This window comes from Oryctolagus cuniculus, chromosome 6, assembly GCF_964237555.1.
Source record: "Oryctolagus cuniculus chromosome 6, mOryCun1.1, whole genome shotgun sequence".
In the NCBI taxonomy this organism is placed as follows: Eukaryota; Metazoa; Chordata; class Mammalia; order Lagomorpha; family Leporidae; genus Oryctolagus; species Oryctolagus cuniculus.
In genome coordinates, this window is record NC_091437.1 from 29,612,456 (window position 1) to 29,624,684 (window position 12,229).

The following is a 12,229-nucleotide window of genomic DNA, read 5'->3' on the forward strand; positions in this document are numbered from 1 at the left end:
ACGGAAACGTAAGTCACAGTTCTGTGTGCTCTGAGTGAAAATCACAGCAATTCCATCAGAATAAGAGCGAAAAACAGAGGAAAACTGGGTACCAACTAATCAGACAGGTCACCACCACCCGTTCAGAGGTGGCCCTGCCACTGCTGCCCGCCCTGCATCTCCCCACCCCAACATTGCGCTCCTGAGACTAGGAAGGGCACAGAGCTAGGGCACTGTGTCCTGCTGCCAGGCACATCACGTGGTCTCTGTGAGGTGTCACGGAGGGCCCCTCTAAGGTGCTGACACTTGAACTGATTACGAAGCGACACAAAGGAGCCAGCACAGACAGCGCCCAAAGCACCCGTCCAGGCAGGATGAGTCTGTCCTGGCACTCTAGGATCTTTTAGGCCCCTCTAGAACGGTGTCACCTCTGGGCTGGCGTGCCCACTGCGGCCAACCTGACAAGAGGCCAGGAGGCCTCCTCCTGAGAGGGGTCTTGTGGTCTCCCTGCTCCATCTGCAGGGGGCTCACAGAGCACGTGGCTGTCTGGCCCAAAGGGCTCTTCCTGCACTGAGGCCAGCTCTTGCTGCCTGCATCACTCACTGGCCTGGGGGCCTAAAATAGCAGCATTGAGCTGTCTGCTCACTGTGGGTCTCCCAGGGCTACAGTGAGACAACCCTGAGGGCCCACGGTGTCTCAGCAGGAGGCAAGAAGCAGCCCTCTACCACCACCTTTGGCACTTAAGCAAATCATTTCGATCAGTGTTAAAGATTTTTTTTTTTTGCATTTGTTTCTCAGTCCAAAGCGGAAAGAAATTACACTCTCTTTCCAAACTGCAGATGGCAGATGTGAACAGCTACTATCGTTTGGTTTTCTATCATTGATACCACCCATGCCTTCCCCACAATCGTAAATACAATCTCCCAACTATGCCTGCCTTGGAAAAACTGTGACTTGGGACACTATCTTGTCCTTCAGAGATGGGTGGGGCTGAGGCAGGGGGACGAGTATGCGGTAGGATGGGAAGGCAGGATGAGACAAAGGCTAGAAGAATCCCATTCAGGGGGCGGGTCGTGGCTAGGTGGGGTAATGCTGCTGGGGATGCAGCATCCCCCGTCGGAGCGCCTGGAACCCACTCCTGCCTCCACTTCTGAGCCAGCTTCTTGCTGGTGCTCACCCTGGAAGGCAGCAGATGGCGGCTCAGACACTTGGGTCCTGCCACCTACGTGGGAGGCCCAGCTGAAGTTCCTGGCTTCTGGTTTTTGGCTGGCCTACCCTGGCAGTTGTGGGCATTTGGAGATTGAATCAGTCAGTGGAAGCACTCTCTCTCTCTCTCTCTCTCTTTTTCAAAAAAAATAAAAAATAAAAAAAATAAAAACAAACAAACAAACAAACAAAAAAACCAAAAACAAACAAACCTATTCTGGACACACCTTTTCTTGTTCTTCTGTTTAATAAGTGTGTATTTGGCCAGCGCCGCAGCTCACTAGGCTAATCCTCCGCCTTGTGGCGCCGGCACACTGGGTTCTAGTCCTGGTCGGGGTGCCGGATTCTGTCCCAGTTGCTCCTCTTCCAGTCTAGCTCTCTGTTGTGGCCAGGGAGTGCAGTGGAGGATGGCCCAAATCATTGGGCCCTGCACCCCATGGGAGACCAGGAGAAGGACCAGGCTCCTGGCTTTGGATCAGCGCGGTGCAACGGCCGCAGTGCGCCGGCCGCAGCGGCCACTGTGGGGTGAACCAATGGAAAAGGAAGACCTTTCTCTCTGTCTCTCTCTCTCACTGTCCACTCTGCCTGTCAATAAATAAATAAATAAAAATAACTGTGTATTCATGGTGGGCCCAGCACCCTGTCACAAACAAGATGCCATCCTTGTTCTCAAGAACTTTGAGTCTAGTGGGGGACTAGTGTCCGCTAGCAAAGTACACCTGTCTTGGGTTTTGCTTCTTTGCTTTCATGGAGCATTCTCTGTAGCCAGCTCCTTTAATGGCCAGATGCAGGGGCAAAGCATATTAGATATTTAAGCTAGTTAATAAGTCAGCCCCCTGGAGGCCTGCTCTGGCTCCCAGTCCCAGCTACTTGCTCATGGAGACACTGGGAGTCACACATTGTGTGAACCTGTTTACCTGAGACATCCTGAACAGGCAGATCTGCAGCGGCAGAAAGCTGATGAGTGGTTGTCAGGGGCTGGAGGAGTGCAGTGTGGCTTCCCTTCCAAGTGTGAAGATGTTCTAGGACTAGACAGAGACGTGGTTACCCAACGGGATGAAGGTGACAAATGCCCATGAGCTGTACACTTTCATGTTTAGGACTCTTACCTCAAGTTAAGTGTGGATGTGTGCTGTGCTACGGGTGAACTTGGAAAGCCTGCCACGTGAAAGAATCCAGATACAGTAGGCCACATGTTGTTGATTCCATTTCTGAAAGGTACAGAATAGGCAGATCTATAGAGACAGAATGTAGATTGGTGATAGTCAGCGGCTGGAAGGGTTGGGGCAGTGGGGGCGGAGGGAGTGACTGCTGATGGCTACAGGCTGCCTTCCTGGGCTGATGGAAATGGGGAATGTTCTATCACAGAACAAAGTTTCCACAAATTTGGTTTGAAAGACTTAAGTGACTTTTATTTATTATTTATTTTTATTTTTATTTATTTGAAAGGTGGAGGGATAGAGAGAGAGTGAGAGGAAGAGCTCCCCAAATGCCCTTTAAGGTCAGGGCTGGGCCAGGCCAAATCCATCAGCAGCCCAGATCTCCTAGGTGTGTGGCAGGATCCCAATTCCTTGAGCCAGCAGCACTGCCTCCCAAGGTGTCCCTTCTTTAATGGTTCTAAAACTGACCATAGCAAAGCCTGCATGTACTAAAAGTCATGTCTTAAATGAATTACATAATGAGAATTATGTCAATAAAGCTGGTATTAAAAAGGACATGTGTGAATGAAAACTTCTTAAAAATTGCAACATTTCAGGGGTAGTTAGGGCAGCTTAGTATCTGTAGCCTGAAGAACTCTATTTTAGTTTACCTTATTGTATATTGAGGGTTTTATTACCTGAGTTTTCTAAAAAATAGGACTCCAGGGACTGGTGTGTGGCTTAACAGGTAATGCTGCCACCTACAATGCTGACATCCCATATGGGAGCCAGTTCACGTTCCAGCTGTTCCATTTCCAATCCAGCCCTGCTAATGGCCTAGGACAATCAGTGGAAGGTGGCCCAAGTGTTTGGGTCCCTGTCACCCACGTGGGAGACCTGGAAGAAGCTCCTGACTCCTGGCTTCAGTCTGACCCAGCCCTGGCCTTTGTGGCCACTTAGAAAGTGGACCAGCAGATAGAAGATCTCACTCTCTCTGTGTCTGCCTCTTTCTCTATAACTCTGACTTTCAAATAAATATGTAACTATATTTAATGGAAATTATTAAAAGGATTATTTGAATGGCAGAGTCACAGAGAGAGAGGAGGGACAGAGATCCCGCATTAGTGGGCTCACTCCCCAAATGGCCACAACAGCTAGGGCTGCGCTAGGCCAAACCCAGAGACAAGAACTTCATCCAGGTCTCCCACAGGGATAAAGGGGTCCAAGGACTTCTACTACTGCTTTCCCAGCTTCATTAGCAGGGAGCTGGACCTGAAGTGGAGGATGCAGGTCTCGAACCAACTGAGGTGCCTGAGGAAGCAGAAGATGGCCCAGGTGCTTGGACCCTTGTACCTATGTGGAAGAAAGAGAAGGAGCTCCTGGCTCCTGACTTTGGCCTGGCCCAGCCCTAACTGTTGTGGCTATTTGAGGAGTGAACCAGCAGACAGAAGATCTCTTTCTGTCTCTCCCTCTCTGTAACCCCACCTGTCAAATAAACTAAATACATATTTTTTAAAAAGAAAAAAGATGGAAAGGGGGTTGAGCAGTACATGATCAGTTTGTGTGTGGGCCTCTGGCTGGTCCACGCTGCCAGTGGCCTTCCCTTGAGTGCTCAGCAATCGGGGCCGACATGCTTCTTTTGTGATGGCTAAGGTGGGGTCCCGTCTAGCTGGGGTCCGTGGATAGACCGGGTATCCCCTTATATGATCACCACGGAGATGCTAACTCTAGGGGTGCTCTGAGTCTTTGTGAGTCTTGGCTCAGGCCCTACTCTTGTGCCACTCTCTTGATGTGATGAACTAATGATTAGCAGTTGTCATAGGGAAAGTAGGAACTGCAAACTGAGGCAAAAATACTGGAGTCTGATGAAGTCTACATCAGAGGCAGTAAGGGTCGGGATTGACTTCATCTCCCCATGTCTGTCTCTCTCTGCCTCTCGAGTTATTTTTAGAAGTTGGGTTATGATCATATTCCTTCTCCCAAATACACTGCAATCTGATCAGATGCACCCATTTGTAAAAGAAAACCATCAAAGTCCAAGAAGGAAATACAGGTAAGTGTTTCTGTGATCTTGGGAGCAAGGAAGATCTTGAAATGAAGCCAGAAATGAGAGGGAGCAGTGGCGGCAGGCATGTGGCACAGTGGGTCAAGCCGCTGCTCTCCTTGCACACTTCTCATATCAGAGAGTGAGCTCTGGCTGCTCGAAGCTTCCAGTCCAGCTGGATGCACCTAGGAGGCAGCAGGTGATGGCCCAGGTGCCTGGGTTCTGCTATCTGTGTGGGAGACCCCTGTGGAGTTCCTGGCTCCTGTCTTCAGCCTGGCTCAGCCTTGGCTGTTGTGAGCATTTAGGGAGTGAACCACATCACCATCTGTCTCCCCCTCTCTGTATCTCTCTGCCTTCTAAATAAAATACCATATCTTTTATTTTAAAAAGAGAAAGATACATTTTATCACATTTTTTAAAATGCAAAAAAATACTAATAAAGACAAAATGGGTAAATTGTGAAGACTATTTGCAATAAATAAAGGGTAATATCCCCATTACATAAAAAATGCTTACAGATTAAAAAATCATAAAAAGATATAAATGTTTTAATAAAAACAGGCAATTCATAGGATAACAAATGGAAATATACAAATACATGTGTGTACATCAGATTAGCAAAGATTTTTGTTTTTTTTTGTGAATAGCCAGAGCAGGTAAGATGCCTGCATCCCACATTGGAGTGTCTTGGTTTGACTCCCAAATCTGGCTCCTGATTCTAGCACCCTGGGGGACAGCAGGTGGTCACTCAAGTGGTTGGATTCCTTCTACTCGTGTGGGAAACCTGCATAGAGTTCCATGGGGAGTACTCTCCTGGCTTTGAGGATATCTGGGGAGTGACCCAGAAGATGAGAGTATGCTCACTCTCTCTGCCTCTCAAATAAATAAATAATTAAAAAAAAATAGGGGCCGGCGCCATGGCGCAGTAGGTTAATCCTTCGCCTGTGTGCCGGCATCCTCCTCTTCCAATCCAGCTCTCTGCTATGGCCTGGGAAAGCAGTAGAAGATGGCCCAAGTTCTTGGGCCCTTGCACCTGCATGGGAGACCAGGAAGAAACACCTTGCTCCTGGCTTCAGCTTGACATAGCTCCGGCAGTTGTGGCCATTTGGGGAGTGAACCAACGGAAGGAAGACCTTTCTTTCTGCATCTTCCTCTCACTGTCTGTAACTCTAACTCTCAAATAAATAACTAAAATCTTTTAAAAAAAGTTTTATATAAATAAATAAAAACAATTGCCAGTGCCCAACATCGCTAAATGTATTGAAAAATGAGTACTTGTGTGTCCCATTGGTAGAAGTATTAATCAGTACAACCAATCTGGCATTTAGCAAAGTATAACAATAATCTAAAAAAGTGTTACTCCTAAGAAAAAAGTAATTTCACTTCTAGATATCTATTTTAAAGAATTATAATCACAGGTGGACAAAAAATTTACATACAAGTATAAGGATGGTTACCTTAGCTCTATTTACAATAAAAAATTGTAAAATAACCAACAATAAGAGATGTTAAATTATTGTACATCTACAAGAATAGTATTTAAATTGTCATTCAAAGTATATTCCTTTTTTAAATATTTATTTGAAAGGCAGAGTTTCAAAAAGAGATGGAGAGATAGAGAAGGAGAGAGAGACAGAATCTTCCATCCACTGGTTCTCTCCCCAAATGGCCACAATAGCCAGGGCTGTGCCAGGCCAAAGCCAGGAGCCAGGATCTCCATTTGAGTTTCCCACCTGGGTGGCAAGGGGCCCACACACTTGGACCATCATCTGCTGCCTCCTCAGGTGCATTAGCAAGGAGCTGGATTGGAGGTGGAGCAGCTGGGACCAGTGCTGATATAGGATGCCTGTGTCGCAGGTAGCAACTTCATGCCGGCCCCAGGAGTATATTTCTTAACTACTGAAAAATGATGATAATATATTGTTAAGAAGTGAAAAAAGTGAGGTACAATACAAACAAAGCATTGTGCATGTATGTACATATGCATGAAAAGTGTCTAGAGTTGAAATGCTTACTAATTGTTCTGCAGTAAGTATCAAGTACTTGCAGGCCATTGCCATCTCCTATGGAGACAGAGTCCAGATCAGGAAAAGCACCCCCTTCCAGCTGGGGTGCAGCCCACGCCAGGGTGAAAGGTTTGACAGAGGTGTTCAAGCTGGGATTGCTTTCTTGTTTGCCTCTTTGGTGGGTGCCTTCACACGCAATCAGCATGCACCACAATTCATGATGGCCCTAAAACTTGTCTAATGGAAATCATTTAAAATGAAAGGGTAAAGGAAACGTGGCCTTGGGCCGACGCTGTGGCATAGTGTGTAAGGCCGCCACCTGCAGAGCCGGCATCCCATATGGGTGCTGGTTCAAGTCCCGGCTGCTTCACTACTGATCCAGCTCTCTGCTATGGCCTGGGAAAGCAGTAGAAGATGGCCCAGCTCCTTGGGTCCCTGCACCCATGTGGGAGACCCGGAGGAGGCTCTGGCTCCTGGCTTTGGATCAGCTCAGCTCCAGTCATTGTGGCCATTTGGGAAGTGAATGAACCAGCGGATGGAGGATCTCTTTCTCTCTCTCTCTCTCTCTCTCTCTAACTCTGGCTTTCAAATGAATAAGTAAAATCTTAAAACAAAAATAATGTGGCCTCATAAAGCATCTGCTCTGGGCAGACTGCCCTCTCTTCTGGACTTCTGAGAGGAAGGCAGACCCTCGAGCCGCATCGGCTCTTGTTTATTTTCCCACTCTGAAGCATGTCATCAGCTAAAATGCCCCCCCCCCCCCGCAGTGGCATCTTTCCCAGCTACTTCAGCACACATGGCTATTTCTTTTTTCCCAACTCCCATTGAACTTGGTCAGAAATACACAGATGGAGGGGGGAAGATGGCTGGGTTGGTTATATACCAGGCTACTTCATGAGGTTTGTGGAAAAATGGAATTTAAAGTTAAATTTATTTTGGTGCAAAAAACATTTTGAGATCCATGCAAAGTTTTCCCATAATATGAATTTTCATATGAATTTCTTGAGGTGCCCTCTTGTTTTACCTGCCAACGACAGACCCTTGCGAAGGGCTACTTAGAACACTGTGTTGAGGAAGATTTTTTTTTTTTTTGACAGGCAGAGTGGACAGTGAGAGAGAGAGAAACAGAGCAGAGAAAGGTCTTCCTTTTTCTGTTGGTTCACCCCCCAATGGCCGCTGCGGCCGGCGCACCGCGCTGATCCAATGGCAGGAGCCAGGTGCTTCTCCTGGTCTCCCATGTGGTGCAGGGCCTAAGCACCTGGGCCATCCTCCACTGCACTCCCTGGCCACAGCAGAGAGCTGGACTGGAAGAGGAGCAACCGGGACAGAATCCGGTGCCCCGACAGGGACTAGAACCCAGTGTGCCGGCGCCACAGGTGGATGATTAGCCTATTGAGCCACGGCGCTGGCCAAGGAAGATTCTTAGCTGCACCTGACCTCTGTGGGAGTGTGGTGACCGACTACGTGTTGTGGGCACAGGAATCGGGCGTGAATCACACACACTGTCCATGGCTGGTGTGGGCGTTCACGTATCGTACGTTCCGTGCCATTACAAGCACCTGCAGTCCAGGCTGCACCTCTTACACGTCCTCCTCTTCTTCCTGATAGGCGTTTACGTTCTTACTGATGTTGTATTCCCTCAGGATCCACTGCAATAGTAGGATAAGCAAAGTGCTATGACTTTTTGAAAATGGTACTTTTTTGATGCCGGTGCTGTGGGGCAGTGGGTTAAAGCCCTGGCCTGAAGTGCTGGCATTCCTTGTGGGCGCTGTTTCCAGTCCTGGCTGCTCCTCTTCTGATCCAGCACTCTGTCTCTACCTCTCTCTGTAACTCTTTCAAATAAATAAAATAAATCTAAAAAAGTCCTTTTTTAAAATAATACTTATTTATTTAAAATTTATTTATTTGAAAGTCAGAATTACAGAGAGAGGAGAGAGAGATATCTTCCATCTGCTTGTTTACTCCTGAAATGGTTGCAATGGCCAGAGCTGGACCAGTATGAAGCCAGGAGCCAGGAGCTTCCTAAGGGTCTCGCACATGGATGCAGGGACCCCAAGCACTTGGGCCATCTTCTACTGCCTTCCCAGGTGCATTAGCAGAGAGCTGTATCTGTTTTCCCAGGTGTATTAGCAAGGAACCGGACTGGAAGTGGACCAGTTGGGACTCAAGTCAGCACCTATAAGGGATGTCGGCACTGCAGATGGCAGCTTAACCCGCTGTTCCACAGAACCGGACCTGAAAACAGTACTTTTTGAGGTCAGCGCTGTGGCGCAGTGGATTAAGCCAGTGTTTGTGACACCAGCTTCCCGTACTGGAGCACCAGCTCGGTCCCTGCTGCTCTGCTTCCCCTCCAGCTCCCTGCTAATGCACCTGAGAAAGCAGAGGATGATGGCCCAAGTTCTGGGGCCCTGGCACCCTTGTGGGAGACCCGAATGGACTTCCTGGCTCCTGGCTTCAGCTTGTCCTAGTTCTGGCCTTTGCAGCCATTTGAGGAGTGAACCGGTGGATCGAAGATTACTGTTTCTCTGTCTCCGTCTCTCCCTCTCTCTCTGTCCCTGTGCCTTTCAAATACATAAATATTTAGAAAGGAAAGAAGGAAGGAAGGGAGAAAAGGAGGGGAGGAGGGAGAGAGAGAGGGAGGGAGGGAGTGAGAAAATACTCCTTTTCTTTCTTTTCTTTTTTTTTTGACAGGCAGAGTGGACAGTGAGAGAGAGAGAGAGAAAGGTCTTCCTTTTTCTGTTGGTTCACCCTCCAATGGCCGCTGCGGCTGGCGTGCTGCGGCCGGCGCACCGCACTGATCCAATGGCAGGAGCCAGGTGCTTCTCCTGGTCTCCCATGGGGTGCAGGGCCGAAGCACTTGGGCCATCCTCCACTGCACTCCCTGGCCACAGCAGAGAGCTGGCCTGGAAGAGGGGCAACCGGGACAGAATCCGGTGCCCCGACCAGGACTAGAACCCGGTGTGCCGGCGCCACAAGGCAGAGGATTAGCCTAGTGAGCTGCGGCGCTGGCCGAAAATATTCCTTTTCAAGAGCACAGTAGTTCCCAGGAAGAGAAAATATCCCTAGAGTGACCTCTGGTTTTCTGCAGAGGGCGAGGAGGGAGGCAGAGAGCCGTTACGCTGGGTACAGGCACATCTTCACCTGTTCACCTCAAGCTGTACTCCCTGCACTTGGGCAGAAAATGGAACTTTTTCAACCAAGAAAGCTGCCTGTACAGTAAGAATTAGACTTATCTAATTATTGTCTAACATGACCTAATATTTATGTATGTATTGAGTGATCGAATGTGCGAATAAAAGAAAAGAACCTCAAATACCTCTAACAACACAAGGTGTCCCATGGAGCTCAAGCGTGGTGTGGGCTGGCAGGGAGCCAGCGATGGAGCGTTTGTATTCAGACCGACCGCTGACTGCCGGTTATCAGGGCTCGGGAAGCAGCTGGGAGGCGCTCCTAGGGCAGAACAAGGCTGTTCCCCTTCTCCCCAGTCCTGCTGGCTCCTTTGAAGCTCAGTGGCTTGCATGAGCCTGGCTCCCGGCCTGTTTCTGCAGTGCCTCTCATCTCGGCACACCAGGAGTTACCCATGGAAGACCCCCCCGCAGCGTGGCTGGAAAATCCGTGTCACCAGAGCTTCTCTGGAGGGGCCTCCCTTGCCCTCGCCGCGGTTCCGAGGCTGCAGGAAGCACGCGCCGCGGCTGGCCTGGCAGGGCGCAGGGCGTGTGGCACACCTTGTCCTGTGACCTTGCTCTTCAGGAGGTAAAGGGCCGGGCTGAAGCCCCACACCCTTCTCCTTCAAGCCGCTGTTTGACGGAAAGCAATTTTGCCAGTGTTCAGATCAAACATCTTTTCCTGGCCAGCAAGAGCCGCATTTCCCTGTCCCCAAGGAGGCATTCCGGAGTGCAGGCCGGAGGAGGAAATGTGTGGGCGGCCACTGGGCTGGGAGGGCAGGGCTGCTCCCCGGCGGAGGCTGTGATCTGGAAGGGAGAAGGGAGTGACATTTTTAGGTCACAAGTCTCTGGTGGGGGAACCTCGGACAGATCTATTTTTGGATGCGTTCTCTGACACCCGCAAAGAACTCAAAGGTAAACAAGCACCTGGCAGGTATCCTGAGTGGGGTAGAGTGGTTAAGAATCGGGGAGCAGCTGCCTGTCCCGCAGGTACAAAGCTGGACTTCATGGGTCGGCTGCAGAGAGAGCACAGTGCCTGCTTCATTTTTAAGTCATAGCTTGGCGGCAGGATGGCAGCACACCTGGGAGGGCACAAATCCTCAAATCAGAAAAGGCTAGGTCACAGGCTGGCACAGAACTGGGGGGCCACAGTGACGCGTGTTAACCCAAAGCCGCTTCCTGGCTGTGTTTGTAACCTAACGTAACCTCATGTCTCAGCTCCTCGTGTTGAGATGGAGACTCAAACTCCATGATTTCTAAAGTCCTTGTAGCCTCCTCTATACACATCCCCTGGCCCTGACACACACACACACACAAGATAATTACCCTCTCTATGACCTGTTCCATCATCCGTGGAATGAGGTGGAAATACTCTACGTCACGTGTTACTGCGAGTGAGGGAGAAGATGACATGTGTAAATTGCTAGGCCCAGTTCCTGGCGTGAACGTGCCCAGCGCGTGTTATTAAAGCAGTACTCTTGGGGGGCAGTGCCTTCATAAATAGCTTTGTCAGGGCACTGGGCAGGGAAAAAAACGTGCTGTAGGACGTTTACGGTGACATCCCTCAGTGGTGTCCAGGCTGAACTGTACACGTGTGTAGGGACCACGTTTGCTCAGGGGTGATGCTGGCTCACCAAAGGAGAGACAAGGAAAGGGCACTTGGTACATCCAGAACCTCCGTTCAGCCACAGGGCAGGTGTCCCATTGTACCATTTAAAGTTGAAGTCTTAGCTTTTCTGTTCTACTCTGGCATAATCAACTCAGTCCAGGCCTCGTGTGCAGGTGCTGTGCCACCAGGTACCGCCGCCCTGGGTACTGCTCTCTCAGTGGAGGACTTCAACATGGGAAGGTGCCAGTCTGTACCTCTCTCGGGGGGCTGTAGTTCTGAAGCTGTAGCCAGGAAGGACAGTCCCGGCTCAGGGCTGATGTTAGAGAGTTCTTGAATCTTTTGGCTGGGATTTCAACCCTACTTAGAAAAACAAAGGAAGCATGCTCTGGTACCCATGTGATCTTACTTAGAGCCAGAGATCTCTCTTCTAGTTTTCCCGAGGCTTCCTGAAATCACCGGGGCAGAGTTCCCGGAAGGCTGGCAGGAGCCAGCACAGATGCCCACAGGGCACGGCTGAGTTCAAGGCACCATCAGCTGCTCCAGCAGGGGCCCCTACGGGTAGCTTAGCTTTTCTTCTGGGTCTAATTAGCATATATCGCTTCTCCCCAGACACTGCAAAGGCGGTGTGGATCTTCTGCTTCAGCGTTTCCCGGGTGTAATCATGTTTCTCATGATGCTCCCTGAACACACGGGGAGAACTACCTTCGTGGGAAACATGAGAACCCCGCATTCACCTTAAGACTCAGTCTGGGGGCTTGGACGGGTCAGGCACCTGCCCGCCTCCCCTGGCTCTTCTTTCAAGGCAGTTATTTGATACAACATCGCGTGCAAAGGTGAGGGTGAGAGTCTCAGCTTCCTTGTGGAGGGATGCTTTGCTGTTCCTCACTCCCTGGCCACCCACAGTGCTTCACAGGGGAAGGGAAATAGTTTCCCTGGTGGACAGAAACACACAGGTTCTGTAAAGAGGCTGATGTGAGGTGTATCCGGGGCAGAATACGAGAGACCCAGGCGCAGGAGACACAAGCCCAGGCCCACTTGTGGTTTCGCACATCTTTCTCTTCCTGGCTCAGAGCACAGGACGC

General features: G+C 49.8%; 1 long non-coding RNA gene across 1 annotated transcript; it reads right to left on the minus strand.

Annotated features, from left to right (window-relative positions):
- Positions 1-2,102: 2,102 nt before the first annotated feature.
- Positions 2,103-9,817, minus strand: LOC138850168 (uncharacterized). Its single transcript, XR_011389777.1, has 3 exons — positions 9,691-9,817; positions 2,295-2,396; positions 2,103-2,213 (listed from the first exon to the last, which is right to left on the minus strand). It is a non-coding gene; the product is annotated as an uncharacterized lncRNA (long non-coding RNA).
- Positions 9,818-12,229: the final 2,412 nt, after the last annotated feature.